At 31.8% G+C, this 22,730-nt stretch overlaps 1 protein-coding gene across 1 annotated transcript in view; it reads left to right on the top strand.

Annotated features, from left to right (window-relative positions):
- Window positions 1–10,694: 10,694 nt before the first annotated feature.
- LOC111002119 (prolactin-releasing peptide receptor-like) overlaps window positions 10,695–22,730 on the top strand; it is a 55,119-nt gene continuing 43,083 nt past the window's right edge. Inside the window, exon 1 of the mRNA XM_045627909.1 lies at window positions 10,695–10,860. The gene's annotated coding sequence lies outside the window, so the exon portion shown is untranslated. The remainder of the gene's footprint in view (window positions 10,861–22,730) is intronic.

Below are 22,730 nucleotides of genomic sequence, written 5' to 3'. Positions count from 1 at the left end.
TTAGTGATGCCGTGGAAAATTAATTGATGTAAAATTTTCATTTAAGCTGTATACCGATCGGGTTGATTGCCCCAATCTTTAATCAATATTTAAATTTCGTGTACCAACTAGATACCCCAAGCATCCCTTTATTCCATTTGTCCCCACTTTCCGAAGAACGGTATGTGGGCAAAGCTCACCGATGTTTAGATTTAGTATTCTAATAAACGAGCTAGGTCTAGTCTAGCTCCCCTCACACTTTGAAATCGATTTTCGTTTAGTTTTTGAAATATTAATTGTTTGGTTGAATATTTTTATTATCTATTAGTGTATATTATGTTTGCCTATACGTCCTCATCACATGAAAATTTTTATATTGTGGTCCTTTCATCAGTGTGCCGAACGATGGCAAGATTTTATTGCGTTTGAGATATATTAATTGAACTCCTGAACTGAAATTATCTTCTGATACTTAGATAGCAACAAAATATCAGGTAAATAATGATTGTCATATATTTATGAGAACATATTTGTTCTACATAGAGTTTGAACTTCTGATTCTCAAGTTAAAATGAGTGCGATCCGTATGTCAACAAAATTCGACATGTCAGGCACAGAAAGCTACTTGAGTCTATAGAAGAATTATCAACGACGAAGTCCCAAGTCAACAAGAAGCTAATAGCCATAGTTAGTATATAAATGGTTTAGCAAATAAAAAAGTTGAAATAGATATGTTAAAGTAGAAAACGTCAAAAATGTAAATACCCAAGTATGTAGTGCGCCAAGCAATATGTCGACTGGAATTCTCTAAGGAAAGGTAAATCTGGCCACCATAACGCTGAAGCGAAATGTAAAGAGCTGCCCAAATTCGACCAGCTAGATTAGTTCCTTCTGAGACATAGGACCTTATGAAAATCAAATAGAAATGTAAAATTAAATTTATTTTAATTGTTTTGTTTGGTGCCTTTTGTTTTGTCTAAACTATACGTCTTATGTATTATCTCGCTTACCTTCTCTTGGTTGCCTGGAAGGGGTCGCTCGAAAGCGATAAGGCTGTATTCGATTAAGTATTAAGAAATAAATGTATAGTGCGTGCTCCTATTTTACCATACCTCCTGCTGATAGAAGACAAATCTTTATTTTTAATTTATTATATCATTCTTTATTATTTAAGATGTCATATGGAACATGGTGTAATAGTTGCTCCTTACAAACATTGTGAAAAAAAAAACTTGGCGATTAAAAAGAGTAGCGCTCTTCGCTACTCTTATTATTTATTTATTGCCACATCTTCTCTTGGGTTCTACGTCCTTGATTTGAGAACTGGCAATAAATGTAAAAATAGAAGCATTCAATGTATATTTCTTTTTTATTTTAATTTCATAAGTGTACATTATGATACCTACATGAATAAATGATTTTTGACTTTGTTTAACTGTTAACATTTAGTAATTGGCGCGTACTCGTAATTTTAATATTAGTGAACTTATTATTCTAGCTTGGAGTTATAGCTTTTGTAAATATAATTTTACAAGTGTTTTCCAAGCGGCTTAAGCGTTTGACTATCAACCCGTGGTATTAATATTATCTTATCGTCCAAAATCGAAAGATGTTCAAACACCACCAAGATTATATGGATTCTAAAATATAGAGTGTTGTAATATATGTAAGATGTGATTTTGTAAAGAAACCTTAGCTAAACACGTTTTAAAGCTTTTGTTTCTATGCTGTCTCAGGATATTTATAATATCCTGACGGTTATAGCTAATAAACCTGAATGTGCTGTTTTGAAACACTAGGTTCATTTAGATGTCCATGTACCTGGTGCCTCGATTCAACGTAGATTTATGAATTAAATGTTTTAATAATTTCGCTAACATAATTATAAGTATTACTCTACTAACAATATATGGACTTATAATGAAATGATCTTTATTTTTTTTATACTAATGCAAAAGATATTGCGTATAACGTTGGAGTAAAATTATTTGTAAGGTTCTTTAGGCTTTATAATATATATATATATATATATAAATATATATATATATATATATTATAAAGCCGCGGTAAAGGGAACATCTCAACTCTTAAAATATTTCGGCATTTTAAATTTTATTGTTTAAAAGAACATAGAAGATTAATTTAACTTTTGTATGAATAATTACGAAACTAACTACTATTTAGCTATATCAAGCTCAATATTAAAGCCCTAGCATATTAACCCTTAGATATTTGGAGAAGAATTGAAGATTTAAGTGACAATGAGCTTTGTAAATTTTTTTAAAGGCTCACTCATAAAACACATACAAACACTTACAGAGAATACACAACAGAAAAAACAAAACATGCATGTGCATCAATGACAACTGTGCAACATACATTAAAATAAACGAAACTAAATTCGATTGAGGAATAAATGTAATTAAACATATATATTTCTTTACTTTCCAATTTTTATTATAGGTGACGGGACAATGTCTTAAAATGGATTGATAGCTTGAAATTAGATTTATCTTTGATTGACTTTCTAGGGGCAAGGCATATAAGGGTCTATCCCAACTTCACGCAATGAATTATTCTTAATCCAGTGCGATATAAGTGATCTTCATACTATCTAAGCGTCGAATCGGTCCTATGCTTCCATAATTCAGTAACTTCCCAGCTGAGTTACGCCGTTCTTAGAATTTATAAATAAAATAACACACTACAGAGCACCTTAATAAATGTATGACAACGCCATCTATTGCCATTTATAAGCGATAACAATATTCAAACGCGAGATTGTTTGGACAAGGAAAAAGTACGAAAAACATCAGGATAACGTTCAGGATGTCGCTAATTAAGAATTGACATGATATTACAACATGCTATTTTAGGTAGAAATTTATGACATTAACTATGGATTGTCGGTGCATTTTGCGAGTCGTTTTTACGAACTTTTGGACTCGTGATGTTCGCAATGTGTTAAGCTGAATTTATGTTAAATAGTAAGTAGATTTAATAACTGAATAGATAAGAAACGTACTATAAAACATTCATTTCTTATAAAAGGAATTTAAACATACGTAGTGATTAATGCATGTTCCGACGTGACTTAATTGATCTAGTTTATTCGTATAAAATATTTAACTTGAATACGCAAACTAACCTTCTTGCAAAATTTTCCTTGCTTTGTAATCCTAGAGATACTTGAACAAAAAGCCTTCCAGCATATGACTGACATATCTGCTACTTTTAATGGCCCAGGGAATAGGCTACCTCGCTCTTACAATATAATTTCATACATATTTTACAAAAATCTTCCAAATTACCGTAGCTTTGTTTTTATTAACTTTGCTTCAACCTAATGGATAGTTTTTAATTTAATTATAATTATAATTTTTTTTAGTTTAAGTTATTATTACCTACTTTATTTCAGTTATTGTAACTAAAAAAGTAGATTTTATTGTTTAATTTTATCCCTTGCTTGCTCGTATAATATTATAGCTACACGTTGATTTAAAACTTAAAAATAAATAAATATGATGTAGAACCGGAAAAATCTCGGCTTAATACAATATTAAAGCCGCAATTATATCAATCCTCCAAGCCCAAATTGATGAGAAATTTACTTAATAAGTTTAATCTGAGTATCTTTAGTTTAATTTCTTTAATAATTTTCGATTTAGATAGCTTGATTGTAAAACTGATACATGTATCTCTGCTGAACAATATATTTATGCGTACAATTTGAGTAAAACGATATGTTATACTTTTTTTCCTTATCTATTCAACCCTTTGAATGAAGACTAAAGAAATCCGGTACAGATATTGATAGCCATCTAAACTTACGCGAAAACAAAAGAATAGTGGTCTACCTCCGAGATTAAATGGACCACACATACAGGGATGTGCGCATATTAAAATACATTCTCATCAGTTGGGGCCTCTATGAAAAAGCGGTTTTGATACTACTGACACAGATTATGTGTTAATATTAGGTCCTTACATATGAAATTGGCGGTTTGTATGGGAGTAGCAAAAAGTCGTATATTTTTAAATATAATATATTTAATTAATCAAAGTATGAACCATTGAACTGTACTGAAACGAATTGAACTACTGAAATGAATTATCGTTAGTTCGAGTCGAAACAGGATCTTAGTTTTCCATCAGTACAACCCTGCACAGATCCATTTAGAAATAAACAAAGGTAGGAAAAATAAGGAAGATAGAACAAAAGACTAAACAGGTGAAAAATAATAAGATATTTTTGGTCAAAAGATTATACAAATACACTATGGCCGAAATGAACGTATTAAATTATTTATGATTTATTTTTTTGCGAAATGTAATTAAAACAAAATAATGTATTACAGTATTTATACTACTTCTGATGTATATGTCGCAGTAAGTAGTTAAATCAGAGAGTTAATTGAATACCTAGACAGTTAATTAAAATTAAAAAAAAAGACTAACCTAACCTAACCATTTACAATAAAACAAAACACGGAATTTCTAAGCTCTCAGTTCTTCACGATCAGACCGAAAAAAGCATAGTTGTTGTCGTGACCGCCATCTTGTTTTTCATTATTACGTACGATAACGATTAACGTCTATTTATTTCTTTAATCTAATCTAAGAAATATCTATAGTTTTGGCACTGTTTTAAAATTAGAATTGGCAATTTAAATAATGTTTGTTCATTATTTATCTATCCTTCCAGAAAACAGCGGTACCTTAATAAGGTGTAACTTTGAAATAGAGATTAAGCGAACCCCTTATTAATGAACACCTCAATTTAGATGAACTGATGCCGAAATCAAGCCATTACAGCCCTTTGAACTTCATTTTCACCGTTTTTCGACTATAAATATCTTTCAGTAAATATAAATATATTATATTTATTTATTTAATATAATATGTTTTGTTAACTTTTAATTTAGTATTTATATAAGAAAACGTTGTTTAAAAAAAATTGGTTGCCTGTAAAGTCGGTATACGGGCGAAAGTTTTACGTGACAACGGCTTTGAGTGGTAAAATAATTTTAATGTGAATATTCATTCGTATAGTAGGAAGAAGGATGAAATAATAGAAACAATTTAAAACATTTATTTATACAAAGAATTATATTTAAAACATTAATTTATACAAAGAATCTCGCACTGAATTTCATATGTCTGTCTCTCTCGCTCTTAGGCGGGCTAATCATGCCCGAGTGGAAGGGACGCGTGCCTCTCACTCGCTCTCATTGTTAGCGCATAACGTGAGCGGAGCGTAACGCAGTTTCTTGAAGTGTCACCCGGCAAACCAATTTATAAGACGTTGTCACGTCAAAAGCTAAATTTTAAGGCGAGAATGACTTTAATTCTAAATAGTATTTTATAAAAGATTTAAATTGTAGCCCGGTACAGAACCGGTGACCCCACAGTACCGACATCAGTCGACTGTTACGGTCTGATCTCTGATTGTTTTCAAACTGAGATTGTGGATTAATTATTGGGTTCGGGCGTTAATTTTCCTTTGAGTGATCTGATATAAGTATTGCTTCATGTCAGTCCCTATATTGTAAGAAATAGTCTTTTTGTTAATATTTTAATCTAGTACTGTTTAATGTTGTGTTTTTTTCTGAGTGTATATATTGTTTTGTATGTGATGTAAAAACAACTGGAAAATTATTGCAACAAATAGAGATATGTGGAAGAATCTGGAGGCCTTCACTCTATCGGAGGTCGAGTACTAGTGTAAAACTTAAAAGTCATGGACTTGCTGTAGTAGTGTGCTCGAATAAAGGCTATTTATATTTTACTTATTTATCGGATGTAAATATTGTTGAATAAATATTTTTTATAGAAATATATGGCACAAGTGATCCAATTAGAAGTTTGAACTTGTACAGAGAATGATGACAAACATAATGGCTTATTTATTTTTCTTGAGGTTATTTGTCTGACGAGAACAAGCAAAGTTTTGCTATAAAGCTTCTCAGTATTTTTATAGCTTCTACTTTAATATGATTTTGATGAAGTTCATCAGTCTGTATTTTAATAATACAATACGTTTCACAGTACTAAAAGTTGCACGTCGTAAAATCTAGGTTTCTGATGAGATGTATTTTTACTTTTTTTTCGTTTGAAAATCAGTTTGCTTTGATGAATTTCATCGAGTTTTCCAGGATTTTTCATTTAATGTTTGATAGGTTTTAAAATGAACAAATATAAAGTAATTTGTTTTTAAGTATTATAGTATCATTGTAATGAGCGAGTTAACCACAAGTATCTCTTGAATACTTACGGGGGTTGTCTCATACTCATTTATTGATGTAAAAAAAAATTTGAGAAACAATAAAAAAAAAATTAATTTAATGAATATCTACGCTTCAGTAAATAAATATAACAACATTTGTTAAACTTACATGCTATTTCGTATAATTTTCGCAAATAGCTATTATTTGGGACGATTGCGGTGATTTGCGAAATTGTACCTACACTATTACCGACAAATCACCCAATCACCCATCGGCTTTTGTTAATCGAGATCGAGCATTGTCGGCCAAGTGATTTCATCGTGCGATCGTCATTACTAACGTCATAGGTACACTTGTATGCTGTGCAATAGAATTCCCTTCCTTACGAGTGTAAGATACATAATGTAAGGAAGGAATTATCAAGAACTGGCAAGCCTTTGACCAAAAAAAGTTTTTTCCACGGGCGGTACAGATACCGGCAAACGTCGCCCCTCTTCCAGTGATACCATAAAATGCCAACGCTTCTGCGTAGGTTAGGACTTTATCTCCACTATGACCTGGAGCTCCCTACCATAGCCCAATGGATGAAGTTGGCGTCCAAACGCCACTTCGACAAGGCTAAACACCATCCCAACCCATTGGTGCGTTAAAGCATCAATTACTACCCCTTCCCGACTAAAAAGGTTCGCAAGATGCCCCGACACATACTAACGGATCCGGATGATCCAATATCAGTAGCAAACGATAAATTAAAAGCAGTAGCAATAAACAGATTAGGGTTAAAAACCGCCTTCACCGGGGAAGGCGAGGACCTTTACTTCGTACTTCGCTCACTCCAGTGAGCTTCCGTCCTGCCCTTCAGGCGATTGACCCCGCGACGGCCCAAGCCGAGGTTTGAGTCTCACAGGAGTCGCCCTTGCGCGAGTCGCGGGAAACCCCCCCTTTCCGGCTGAGCTAAGCTCGCCAAACAGCCCGTGCTGAGCTGTAAAGGCCCTTAAGGCCAACAGCGAGATTCCTTTCCAAAAAAAAAAAAGTAGGCTAGGACATTAGTTCAAGATGTTTGCGGTATCTGTATCAATTAACATGATGTAAGACTCCTGCCCGTTTGCCCTTTGAAGAGCAAAGTCCATAGTCAATGTTACACGGTGTACAAGTGGGTGAAATGAACAATTTTCTTTCATGAGAGCAGTGGAATTGCATTCAGAGCCAATAACGTCACATTCCAGTTCAGTTTCAAATATCGCCAAATTAACGTTTTATTAAACTCACGCTAGGACTGTTGAAGAGCAAAGATCTCTATTTAAGCCTCGAGATATACTTTTGGTCACGGATGCAAACAGATTATATATATGGTATTTATATTTTATCTATGGACTGAGGTTTGTTTACAAAGGATTTTGAAAGGTGTCCGAACAGATATTAATTATATCTAAGTTATGTATACCTATATCTATGTAGAATAATTTCTGTTTACCTTTACTATGTCATTATTAGATTACAATATGTTACGTTTTTGTGATTTTTTTAGTTTTAAGTACAAAATTAAGAATAGTTTTATGTTTTTACTATGACGTATTATTTTTGGTATACAAATACCTATAATAAATGAGGGTATTATCTTATAGGTAAATCCTTATCATATACGGACATAAATTTGTTCAGAGACCTACTGAATATAGACCAAAAAATATAAAAACTCGATATACCATTTTGCAGGAGTTTGGTTATAGACACGGAAATTTGCTAGAAATAGTTATTGTAATTGAATAAATAAATATAGATTGCAAATAGTTTTTAAGAGTTAATTAAAGATTATTTACGTAAAAATCTGAAAATGAATGAACTATGTCTATGTAACAGTAATCTAATAATTCTTTTCTGTCCGTCAGTCAGCAATTTACAACCTTTCAAGACTGAGTATATAAGTCCAACTAAGTAATAAAGGGTGTTTATTTAAACTGAAACTAACCGGTATTGTTTAAATAGAAAATCCCACTTTGTGGAACTAGCTGCCCTCTGAAGTATTTTCGAACCAATTCGACTTAGGGTCATTTAAAAAAAGAGCGTACAAATTCTTAAAATACCGGCAACGCACGCAAGCCCTCAAGCATCGAGAGTGTCGATGGGCGGCGGTATCACTTAACATCAGGTGAGCCTCCTGCCCGTTTGCCCCGTTCTATAAAAAAAATAATCTCATGCCCCTATGTCCGCATTTTTAACTAAAGTATAATGGTAACCCAAAGTACTTAAGAAACTTAGTTCACTATACAATTTGCGAAGTGGTTAATTTAATCTATGTTAAAGTTAAATCGTACTGCGAGGTGTGAGTTAACTGTAACTAAAAGTTAGTTGCAGCTGCGCGAACACATTAGATTATCTAGCGGGAAATCCGATAATTAGATAAAGTTTCGGCTCTCGCGTAAACACGTCGTATAAATTACTGGCTTCATGTTTATATATACAAAATGTGCATTTAAATTAGTAATTTTAAACAATTTAATATAAATAAATAAAAATTAGTCTGTATTTGTGTTCTATAAAGATTGGTCAAAAAGTCGCTGTAGTAGTACGCTGTTTTCCTAACCCTAAGTCGAATTGATGCGGGATTACTTCAGCTGGTGTCTCATAGTAGTGCGCGGCGGTGCCTTAAGAAACCCTCAATTGTGGATATGGATGGGCGCGGTGATATGGAAGTTATTTTTACGAAGGTTTGACATCCGATGATGAGACTCACCTGCATGCACCAGAACAAGTTTCTGAACACTGGTAAATTCGAATATGTAGTAATATTGACATAATATATAATCTTCTCGTAATACATGAAATAGGGCTTGTCATATTTTGCCCTAATTTTGATGTTTTCTTGATTTTTATTATAAGTACAAAATAAATAATTTATAGCCCATATATATTTATTTCAGAGGGTTTGTTAATACGATAATGGTTAACATATTAAACTGTTGAATATAAGGCTTTAGCAGGCACAGTTTTAAGTCTTAGTTAAAATATTTGTACTTTAAAAGTTTAGATTAAATTTTGTCCGAGAATATGGTCTGGTAATGCTTAAAATACAGTGTTTGCGGTTGGCGCAATTTCACAAAAACCACCGCGTGTAAATTAATACGTGTAACTAAGTTTCGCGCGAGTTTATTGAATAAAATCAACAAATAAAATAAAATGTTTTTAATTTATCCTAAGGGGTGTCAAATATGTCAAATATACCAAAATTAAAATTGTTGAATCATACTCTCATTGTAATATTTATATTGACATTGATTGTCAAAACAATACAATGTGTATATATTTGCAAGATCTTAACCATTTCGCTACTTTTGACCTAGCTGTCAGAAGTAGCTGACAGCTGTTGCTAGGCAACGATGCGTCGGTTTTTAGTTTCACTAAAATATTCATAACAACTGTTTTTTTCTATACTCTCTATTCTATGATGGTATGTTTCATTCTAAACGAAAAGTGGAATTAAATATAATAAAAAATATAGTTTCTTAATTTTTATTCAAAGAACTATTGAGCTGAATAAACAACTGTTTGTTATCTATGGTTTATTTAAAGCTGAGAGAGAAAACGGTGGAAGAATGATTTATAGAAATTCGTGGTTAAAAATATAAATTCCATCCCGACACGTGAAGTACTATTATTTGCAACTTTAATTTATAAAAAAACAAGTAGATAAATTCATAACCACTTATTTCAATAAATTCTCACGGGCTTTCGTTTATTCCATTCATCTTTGATCACTATTCACTATGGTAATTAGTTGGATCAAAGTCGTTCGTTCACTAACACTTGACGCAAGATTTTATTCGTTTCTGCGATGTCATAAATTGCTTTGTAAATGGAAATATATCTGTCTAGAGAAGTTCAGGTACAAGTAATACAAAAATAAATTATTTCTTTTTGCTACGCCATGATAAAACGAGAGCGCCTTAGTTAATGTAATAATATTGATTTGGGATCTTAAAAAGTTTCGATTTATATCATATACTGTAAATTAATATATGTTTCTTTTGATAGTGCCCACTCAGGTATTAATGAACCAATTCGACTTAGGGTCGTTCAAGAAAGAGCATATCACTTCTTGTAAGGTCGGCAACGCACAAGCGAGTATTCTGGCAATTTGACTGTCCATGGGCACTTATCATCCGGTGAGCCTCCTGCCTATTACATAAAAAAAGACTTAATTTTTGAAAATTGTAGACAGTAAAAAACGAAAATGTTTTTATTTAACAGTGAGGGAATAGGTAAATGGCCTTTATGTACTATTTACGTACAGAAAGCGATATAAATTCGCGTAAACATAGATTTCAACCTGAGTTCTATTTTTTTTTCAAATATTGCGTCTAGACCGTCTATCACCTGGATCGAAGGTCTAGACGCACATGCCACGTCAATATCTACCGGTAATAATATTATCTATGATAAAATTGCATGCCATAAAGATATTTTCATATAGTCAGTTGTAAAATTGTGTATCTGTCCGACGCGGCTCAGTCTGTGTTCTGGCGTCTTTGCGTTCGCATGTTATTATTTATCGCGGAAAGCGCGGGAAATTCTATTTCGAGTGATACTTTGGATTACTATTCCATTAAGTTCTTAGTTATAAAATTATTTAGAAAGTTTTGTAGCAGTTTTTTTGGTAAGTTTTTATTTTATTTAAATACGGACAAATAATTTTTAATAGTCTATTAAAACTTTAATTATAATAAATCGGTATATACTGACAGTAATGAGTTTATACTTAAAACGTACGTATTTTATGAGTCATTTAGAATTAAAATTATTTTCATATATTTAAATTCTATAGATAAGAGATTATTCTACTATCAATATTGTATATATGTAAATTTATGTCTTTTTGTTAAATAGTTAATTAAATACTGACAAATTATTTGCAACTGTATTAAAACTATATCAAAAACATTTCCTTAAATTTTACACAAAGCAACGGATCATTATCAGAAATTATTGCCCGGTAATTAAATACCAATACGTTTCGTACTTTGAGTATGAAACAGTTTATATATTCAAGTCAAGAAAATTCTAGAATCTAGGAAACAATTCTATATATGCTGGTAGTTATAAAGTATAATATAAATCAGACTTGTTAATAAGTCGTGATCGACCGTATTTGTCCGTTCAGTGAGTCAATAAATCACATCGCAGTTACTGGACATTATTATGAAATATAATGAACCAGCTCCACTTGACTTTTACTATAATAAATTGTAGTACATATATGCGATTAGATCTCTCATAAGCCGTTAATGAGGCTTACGGCAGATATGTCTCTATGATATTTTTTACGCAAGTATTGTGCCCTGTGAATCGATATACATACATTATAATTTGATCTGAATCAGGATTTCTGGGTTGTACATATATAAATTTCAACTACTAAGCCGGAGGCATCATTGCAGTATTTACATATTATTATAAATTTATATAATTATAACATTACAGGATAGGAATAAAAAAAAACTATTGTTTTTTATATAGCTTGGTTCCAAATAGCTATTTTTTTTTATTCCAAGAACTAGCGCGTTCCGTGCTGGCCCTTATAGGAAGACTGGAGTAGTCTTAAATGTTGATATGATTTGAAATTAGTACTTATATCATATCTTTGGTCCTAAAGTATTTAGTTACAAGGAAAACGTTTTTCCTTATCATTTCGGATTAGCTAAAAAATCATGTCAAAAAAGTTGTTTCATTAGTAATTTCTGATTAATATCGTCTTTGTAACAAAATACGAATAAAATATATATAATAATATAAATATGTAAAGTAATACAATTTCTTCGGTGACATCATTTTCTCGCTAAACGCGATTGCTGAAAACCAAGCGAAATGTTTAGTTGTTTAAATAATATAATAAATTTTTACTATATTGAAACCTTCAATTTTTGAGCAAAAATTCTATAGACAACTCTTAAAACCTTTGACAAATATATTTTTCGTTCGTTTGGTCCCAATATAATGTATTGTTTAATGCCCTCGGAAAAAAAATTTTCGACATGTCTCCGAAACTTCATCGTTTATTTAGGTTTTACTGAAGTAATTTTTCTTTAGTTAACGAATACAATTGTATTTTATTGGGAATTGGACTGACTTTAATAAAGCAAATGTTTTTTCTATAAATTATTTTTTTTTCTATTTGTTTTCTGCCATTTTAAGTATATTTCTTATACAGTGTATTTTAGATAATTTATTCAACCATTAAATATATTCAAGAGCCTTTATTTCCTATTGAATTATGACATCGTTAAAGTTTCTAGGCTGTATTTAATAGTGAATGACAGTTGTAAGTGAACTAGTTATAGAATTCTCGACCTAGATAAAGTGTCTTCAAGAATCCTAGAACACAATTAATTACTTTTTACCCATATTTTATCATTGTTAATTAATTCTAGTTTAGTGAATATTGTAATTTTTATTCTATACAACCTTTAACACAGATTTATTCCAGAAATTGATCTTGAAAATCATTGCTCGTTCACGGCCATCTTGTATTGACTATTGATATTGGAATTATCTTCTAGTATATCTCTAGACGAGAGAACTCGGTGCATTCAAGGCATAGCATTGACATTAGGCCAAATATTTGTTCAACTTATCGTGATTATATCATAATTGGAGCGCACAGTTTGGCATGACCCCAAATGAATAAATATTGTTTTAAATTCGGTATTTTCTCAAATTATTTAATAAAAGAAAATAAAATATTTATTTTTATATATTAAATTATTGTCTCTTCTCACGGGCAGAAGGCTCTCCTGATGTTAAATGATACCATCGCCCATGGACACTCTTAATGCCAGAGGGCTCGCGAGTGCGTTGCCGACCTTTTAAAAATTGGTACGCTCTTTTCTTAAAGCACCCTAAGTTGAATGGGTTCGGAAAAACTTTAGTGGGCAGCTGTTTTTAATTTATTTATCGTTATTATATGTGGTTTTTGTAAAACAATATTATTTACGCAACTTTAACATGTCTACAAAGCAATTGTTTATTATCACTGAATTAACCACGATTCTCGCTGACATCATTTCTTATCGCTTATCTCACGTCCGAGATGATCAACAGCCTTGTAATCGTATTTATCAAGAAGATTCTAACATTATTCGATTTTTTTTAAACATATTTTCTTTAGCGAATACCCCCCGACTCTATTGTCGTCGGAAGTAATGTGCGTATAGATATTATAGTAGCAAAAAGCATTTCGTAGTTTGATTAAGTATTACTATTCTTAATCCTTAAATAAAACATTCCTATAAGACATATATACATTAATATTTATATAATAATAATATGTAATTATAAATTTCATTATTTATTCCTACATAATTAAATAAAAAACAATAACTAATTTTAAAATATAATAGCTAAAATATACTAATAAAAGGAGTCCCATTAAGCAAGGTACCAGGTTTCAGTAGCTAGGTATTCTTTGTCCGAGGTAGCTTCTAGCTCTTTGGTCTCTTGTGATGTCTGTAGTAGGTACTTATTACTGTTAACAACTTTTTGCAGCAAATGTTAGACAGGAGTCTCTTAAGACCTCTAAATTTGGCCCTGCTTATATAGGACTATCTATCACATGTTTAAGACGCGTATAATTTAATTAATTTTTAAGTATCATTAAACTAAATCACAAACGACTATAACATACATTTATCATATTGTTTTTTTTATATATCAGGAGGGCCCACCTGATGTTAAGTAATACCGTCCATGAACACACACATTGCCACAAGGCTCGCTAGTGCGTTGCCGGCATTTTGATAATTGGAACGCTCTTTTCTTGAAGGACCCTAAGTTAATTTGGTTCGGGGACACTTCAGTGGGATGATTCAAAATAGTGATGATGCGCGAAAAAACAATTCTCTATAGTGTATGGCTTACCCGCGGTTTTGTGTGTTATAGAAAGATTTTACGGTCTGTGAAAATAACAATAAGTATTATTGGTGAAAATCATCTATAGTTAAGTAGTTTTAAATTCAATCCGCTGCTAGAGTCGTTGCCAAGGGAATTTAATGTAGATTTTCGTAATTGTTTGCTAACCTAACTATTTGCAAAACCTAAATGAACTTTATATTTTACTAATAGGTAATTGTTTAACAGTATGTTTATTGTCTCTTACCAAGTCGAGATATATTTACTGTATTTTTCCGAACAAAACTAAAGCATTTGTTTGTTTGCACAGATATTTCAACGATAAAAGGTATCATTATTTTATCCATTATTTCATTAGGCTGAATGAAAGACATCATCAACGAGGTTGGCTCTCAGGGTCTAAAGGATGATGGAGAAGGCCTCCGTCCAAACGGACAAGAACAGATGGCTTGTGATGTTGATGATGATGATGAATAAAAAATCGGTAATGAGGTCCGATCACAAACAATATATATTAAATATACATAAACTAAATTAACTTATATAAATAATAATTCACCTTTATTGGAAGGTTCTAGTTAAGTTTGTTGTCCCCTTGTTGTCGTTTTTCCAGCTCAACAAAGGAAATTGAACGGGTTGAAGTATTTCCCGATTAAATTTCCCGCAATATTGGATAAGATGACCGAAGAGTATAAGAGCTAGTACACAATAGGCGTTTTAAGGCGCGCAATTTGCTAATACCCATCATGAAAACTTTTTTACGATACGTATTTGTTATGTGAAAGTGTATTATCTAGATAATCTTAATGTATATGCTGCAGTCATCTAGCTTAATCAGCTGATCAATCTATAGCCTAGCTTCTTAACTAAACAGCGCAATTTCACTAGCGGCATGAAAGATTTCATGATGAGATGGTTCAGCCAGTTGATCAAACGGCTAGGCAAAAGACTTGGATCGATGACGTTTCATTACTTGCCTAGCCTGTTGACTGTTAATTGAAATTTCACAAAACGAAACTCTTCTAACTGTCAATATGGCGGCAAACTATATGGTGTTTTCTAAAATTTAATAAAAACCAACTACAATGAAGAGTGAAGTGATAATAATAATTTAGCTGTGACTGATTCAAGCAATTTGATTTTAAATAAATATTTCGTATGTCAGATGTTTTAGCTGCCACGATGTCTATCGTACGAAAGGCCTAAGCATTAGCCAGTTTATTAAATGTTGTAACAAACGCTACGGCTGAATATCTTTCAAGCCTAGTTAAATGGCTAGGATGTTAATTGAAAAGCTAACTAAGCTATTTGGCTGTAACAAACAAAACAATAATATTAAAAAATAAATGTATAAATCTTGGTAAACGGCTTAAGCAACGTTTAACTCTCTATGTTAATTCATGTTCAGTTCGCAATATTCTTTTTTTTAGCGGAAATTAGTATATTTTTTTATTTTAACTACCTCCAATCAGTTCTATCAGATTTTTATGATATCATTTTGCAATCCAATATTTATTTCAATATTTTCTTCCCTTCGTAACTCGCAAACTATCAAACTGCGGCAAGCCCTTCTCAGCCGTAACAGTCACAGTCAGATAGGTTGACGTGTAGCTGACGTCATATTTTGTATTGTTCGGCTGATCTCTTAAACTCTTCTTCGAACAGTGGTAATTCCCAAATATTTATGGATTTCAGCATTTCGTGTTAACCACGACGCACAACTCATATTTCGCAGTGTTTTGTTTGGTAGATGCTTTATTTACATTAAATTGTTTTAAATTTATTAATTAAGCGGGTTTTATCAAATTTTAGGTTTAGTAGGCTTTAAATTTTTGCTTTAAATGAAAGTAATTTCTGAACTGCCATGTACATTTCAGGTCAGTGAAATATGAAAATCCTGCTTGTTTCAAAGTTTCAAAAATCACTGAGTTTTTCATAAATTACTTTTTGAATATTAATTATACGATTTTTTAAAACAGACAAAAAAAAAAAAAAAAATGTCTAATACAATTAATTGTTGCCTCTCCCGCAACGGATATATTTTGCCTTGTATATATCTGAGCTACCGATATAGTGTTCAAGACTCTAGGTTCGATTCCAGACGGATCAATTGTTTGAATTTGTTAAAAGGCAAATAACAAAATTTCACCCAAATTATTCGATTTACAAAAATTTCACGTAAATTTTTATTTGTAACTTCCGGTCACTATTAACAATATCATCGATATACAACGATACAATGCCGTAAAGTACTATATTGTTAGAATTTTACGAGCGAGCCATCTGTACTTTTCTATGAACTAAAAATAAACAATTTTATTTCTTCACCTTCAAAACAGTCACACGTTAGATGAAATCTTACTTTACTATGCCTACAATCTAACCTCGTTAGCTTAACTACTACCACAAGAATGCTACACTCAAAGTTGCAGGTCCTTCGGCAGAACAATGTATAGTTTTGTTTGACAATTATTAGCTGCTTTTCGGTCATTGTATATTTTAATTTTCCACTATACATTGATAATCACCACCCATAGTCACCTGCAACGCCGGGAACTAGCAAATTATGACGTTTGTTTCTTTCTTGAAGGCCTAAGTAACTGGTAGCTAGTTCCATAAAGAGGTAGTGCGCGGCAGAAAGTGTATTAAAAGTAGTGTTGCCCAAAATCGGTCTTGGTCTTGCAGTCTTGGTCTTGTTCTTGCATTTTTGCAAGACCAATACCAATACCAAGACCGCCATATCGTAGCAAGACCAATACCAAGACTGAAGCCTGCAAGACTTGAGCAAGACAATACTTAAGCCTGCAAGACTCTTGCGTCTTGCAGTTAGGACAAACTGAGATTTGGGCGTTATCAAATTTCTTTAACAGATTTTCAACTTTATCGCTAGAGAATTAAGGTTCAAGGTTGATTGGGAAAATGTGACGTTCTGCGAATAAACTATTGGTCGGTCGGTGTATTATATACCTAGATATTTAATAATTTACCGACAAAGACGCCGCGGTTTGCAACAAGTGTATCACAGCATTTGACACTGTTTGAGCGCCGCATTCGCCGACAAAGAGTACGGACAGAGGCACACAAAATTGTTACCTATTTTGGAAGGGTTGGTACAGGAGGATAAAATTAAATGACCGTAAAGATGTCTAGCAGTAGGTAGGTATAAATTGAATGCTCTGAGTTTCTTGTACAAATACATTCTCACACTGGCTGTCGGGCGAGATGATAATTAATAACTAAGTAGGTATTGCATCTATTGAATTGCGAATTTTTTGATTTCGAAATAATCATTGTTAATATCGGTAAATGATAGATAGTGAGTGATATATATGTGAGCAGCAGGATTGAAAATTGTATATGCCATGTCAGTGCTTTCGTTTTATTAACTTAAGTTTATTTTAAAAAAGCTCTCAAGTAAGATTTAGAGTTTCTTATTCAATTACGCACAATACATTACTGAAAAACAAAAAATTATGAAAAATATATTAAGACAGTACTTAGGGTATTAGTAGAAAAAATATTCTATCGTGGATACCTAGTTATTAAAAAAGTGATAAACGTGTTTACTTAATTTTATTTTTCTGTGCTAATGCCAACATTGACAACCGTACCAAAATAGGTAAAAATTTAGTCCTAGACTTTGTGTTGCCGCCGTCGCTTTCATGTCAAAGGTCGCCGCCATTGCCTATGGTTCCAAAGAATAAAATAGGTTTTCGGATGCTCAGAACGGACGCAGATTATGTTGTCCTCGCAAGGAAGATTGTAGTCGTAAGGATATTATAAAACATTTAGTTATAGTAATATACCTAGTTTATATTATTATTAATACCTATTATACCTTTTTGAAGGACATTGTACTGCAAATTTGGAAGTGGGTGATTTAAACAAACTTGAAACGTGGAAAAACTCCAAATATGAACGACGTCATATTGCTTTACGCATTTGGTTTTAAAATCACACATTTCCAAAAATCGAGATTTGCAGTGTCGGTTTATCAATTTCTATCGTATCTACTCTAGTAGCTAGTAACCTCCATAAAAACAGCAGGCAACGTATAGTTCCAATAAAAAAGGAACATAATAAACAATATTATTTGCATAATTATCTACACTTTATTTTTGCGTAGGCACAAAACCTATCTGATTTTGATTCTGATACTTCTGTTTTTTAATCTTTTAGATTTATTCTATCTATCAAAGAATGCCGCATTTTTCTTTGTCGGTAAATAAATATGAGTTTTTATTTCAATTTCAGTCATTTCCAATTGAGTTTCGCTTCGAGTCTATCTTATTTATTATTCTCGCCCATTTACCTAGCTAGATACTCTTAATTCTTATTGCTTTCGGAGTGAATGTTTACAATTTGACATGAGTGACGAATAAATAGCAATAGGCTAATAGGTATTTACAAGTCTTGCGAGACTTGCGAGACTCTTGCTGCAAGATCAAGACCAAGACCAAGACTGAGAGCGCAATACCAATACCAAGACCAAGACCAGGTGTATTGACGCAAGACCAATACCAAGACTGGTCTAAGTCTCGTCTTGGTCTTGCGTTTGGGCAACACTAATTAAAAGCATTGTGAAAGGCCAGGTGTCGAGATGGAGAGAGTGTAATTTTTTTTTATAGAACAGGAGGCTCACCTGATGTTAAGTCATACCGCCGCTAGTGCATTGCCGGCCTATTATGAATTGTACTATAAGGTTTATATTTAAAGCTTTAGATTATGCACGGTATTACTTTATACCATATTATGAATTTTAAGTTTTAAAAACATATGTTAAATTCTCACCATGACAATATATGGCAATTGGAAAGGCCGAGAGACTCTTGCCAGTTCTTCTCATTCGTTCTACGCTCGTTATTTGAGATTTAAATGTCTACATGAATATATTTTGAATTGACTGTCAGTGTAGCGTCGACAGTAATATTTACACCATCAACTGACGTCATACAGACAAACCACATACTTTGCGATAATGAGCTGTATACCTTTGCGTATATAATTAGAGGGTACATCCACTAATCGGCTATATTTCGTACTAATGATGCTATTTGTGGTGACTTACTGATTTACCCAAGGCCTTTGTTCAATGTACAGTGTTCACTGAACTAAACGCATGTCCCATAAATCAGGCCAGTTGTATTTGTTTGTGGATAAAAATTGCGTCAGATTTTATATGGCTAATGTTAGATTTCTTAGCATGTTTTAATGGAGCTTCTGCTATTTTAATATATTAGAAATTATTACAGAACTGTATATTTATTTTAATTTTGCTCTTAAATTTCGTACATAATTAAAAAATCAGATTTCTGTATTTGTGTCATGATCATTTGTCAATCTAATTGGCAAGCAGGATCACCCTCGTGTGCCTGACAGACGCCGTCGACTTTTTGGATAGATCTAAACCAACTGGACCCAAAGGAAAGCCGGTTTCCGTACTATCTTTTTTAACCGTTGGAGGGAATGTTAAATGCGCGGGGATCGAACATACCACCTAAGCTAACAACAAAGCTATTAATTTATTTATTTATTTATAAGTTCTAAAACAACGTATGCATACAATAATACAATAAATATGACATCACAAATTTTATACAAATACACATCAATTATATCAGAACATAATTAACGAGTTATGATTAGGCCCGTTTGAACCCTGTTCTTTAAAAAAAAATAGGCAACCGTACGGCATCGCACTGTGGGTGACAAAAAATAAATCTTATTTGAAACATCTTCAATATTTAAATCGGGATGATTCAAATATTGACGTATGATCAAGTCAGCAAATAAAAATTGTGTTTTTGAAATACTCACGGGGTCACTTGCGTCGTTAGATACGTAATGGGGTTATGTTCCTTTTGTAATGGACTCGTAAAATTTCTTTACAGCCTTATAACTTTACCAAATAAAGGAAATACCGATCATATTTAACATTTTTAGTCTGTTTTTGAATGAGATAGAAATTATAAAACAATCATTGTTGCATGAATAGTTCTAAAATTTGTAAATGTCGCAGTAAAGAAGTTAAGTCAGAGAGTTAATTGAATCTCTAGACAATTAATTAAAGATCGATTCAATAGTTGCTAGCATTTTGATTTACAAGGATTACTCTGGACAACTATTTTATTTAACTTCAAAAATATGTCAGTGTAAACAGACACACATAACACACGTTTCAAGTAGTATAAATATAAACACATATTGACTTCATTCAATAATAATATATAATCGAGTGGCGCAAGGACTTTTATTACAAGTTTCTTTCATCATTTTTCTTTTATATACTATTCATACAGTAAAAACAAATAATTCGTGGAAAGTACATTATTAGGGAATATATTGAGAACAATACCCTTTCAACGCAGTACAAACAAAAAATATTTGCTTAACTTGCGAACGATTCCGACAGTCGGCATTAAATTGATCTGGCTTCCAATGTTTCGCAAATACAATGTTGGATCTTTTATTACCATTCTCAATTACATAATCGATATGATTTTGCTAGTTCTTGAGAATAATTTTCATATATACAAAACTTCAGAGAACTTATTTATTTATTGAAGATGCTAAATAAGAATATGTAACAAGATATCTTTTTGAAAATATATGACAATTTTGGTTAACAGAAATGTTACAAAGAAAATCTAGTGATGACACAAATACCAGCAAAATAAAAAAGTCGGATAGTCACTTAAAAGTGCTTTCTTTAAAATTGATCAACCCCCAATATATTGACATCCAGATGAATCTTTAATCTGTTATAATCGCGAAGGTTTTTATTGACGAAAATTACAAAGACTCGAATCTGAAGAAGAGCACGATTATACTTCCATATGTACAACTCAAATACATTTGTAAATAACGGAAGTCAGATTCTTTCTTTACTAAAATACATTACTTAAGACCATTTATTTTACAAAAGATACTTCAACGACCAAATGTTAATTACATATTAGCAATGATAAATTATTACTTTACAAAAAACAAATGATTACTTGGAGCACTAACCTGATTCTATTCGTCACAGAAACCATATTTATACATTATCTTAATTTAACAAATTAAATTATTAAACAATATCCACCCATATTTCAGTAAAAACCTTAATGTATGCTTTTTGGCTGTAATACTGTAGCGTGTTATATCACATTGAATTTGTTGTATGAAAACAATCGAACTGTTTTGATTTTCCCGAATCTGTTAAAAAACGAAAGGAAGATAACTGCACGCGCGAGCTTCTTGGGGATGTTATCCCTGGGCGGTGAGCCTTCAGTTATATAAGTATTGAGCTTCAGAAAATCATAATGCTATTACGGAATTTCAGGAAATATTTTCTTTATATTTAACTCCCTACTGACTATTAAATCAACGTTATCTACAAACATGCAAAAATATTTTCCCGCCGAAACGTAAACCACATCAATCACCTCGTAACCTTATATTTCGCTGGCATTAAATTCCATCCCGTTGAATTAATTTATACGTGTCTTTTGCTTTGAATTTGTTTTTCCCTAAGATTCCTCAAGACAACAATTCTTCACCAATTTTTCATTCGTACTTAAAACTGTAAAAATTCTATTTGTATTGTCCTCACAGTCTCGAGTCATTCTTTTAATAAATACACGTTGTGTATTTATAACGACGTTTTGTGATATCAACAGTTTTCTAAATCGATGACGATCGATACAGTTTTTCTAGACTAAGATTTTAACTCTCAAGTTGGCTGCCATTGTAGCCTAGATTCTTATTAATAACAACTAATTGCACTATTTAAGATAAAATATCATATTATTTAAATAGATTTTATAGACAGAATATCAGCTTTCTATACGAAAGATTACTTTTGATAAAAAGATTTGTATTATTTGGTTTTTATGAATTAAGGAATATACATTGATGACTTTAACGTAATGCTTCAATAGTCGTGACTAATGATAATGCTCCCAAAAAAAACAATTTGTTTTTCAATTGTTTTTTTGGGAGCATCAATTGTTTTAAACGAAATCTGAATAAATGTATGTCGACAGACGTCGCCATTTAATAGTTAAAGATAACATTATTTCCCTCTTCATTATCTATTCTCTATACGTTTGCATACATGAAATTCGTAAACCACTTCCTGGAACTTTATTGTTTGTTATCGTGTTAATAGTTTTATATAACATAACTGTTTATCTTTCATGGGCGAACTCGTGTTAAACTTCATTAAAGTTCCTAAATAAACATTTAGTTATTGCTATTAGTTTTAGACATTTTAAATTTTTCGTCTAGATATATTCTTATTTTATTTATTAACACTTTTTGAATAAATAATAATATTAACAATAAACATAAAAAAGAAAAAAAGTTAGCTGCCGGCTATCACCACTTAACGATCTCTTCCAAACGGCCCTACGCAGATTATTACTGAAATTAATAAACATCTTATTGGCTAAGAATACAATTTATTAAATGAGATATTTTTCACGTTTAACATTTTATAAAAATTTAGTATTCTAAGTTTAAACATTTCTTAGAAATGTCAAGCCAAAGTCATAATAGAATTATAAATTTTCTTTAACTTTATCTAAACTTATGGCCAGTCTAAATAAAAATTAATCGCATACAGAGTATTTATTT

Source organism: Pieris rapae, chromosome 4 (assembly GCF_905147795.1).
Source record: "Pieris rapae chromosome 4, ilPieRapa1.1, whole genome shotgun sequence".
Lineage (NCBI taxonomy): Eukaryota > Metazoa > Arthropoda > Insecta > Lepidoptera > Pieridae > Pieris > Pieris rapae.
This window is presented reverse-complemented; position numbering and strand designations above follow the sequence as displayed.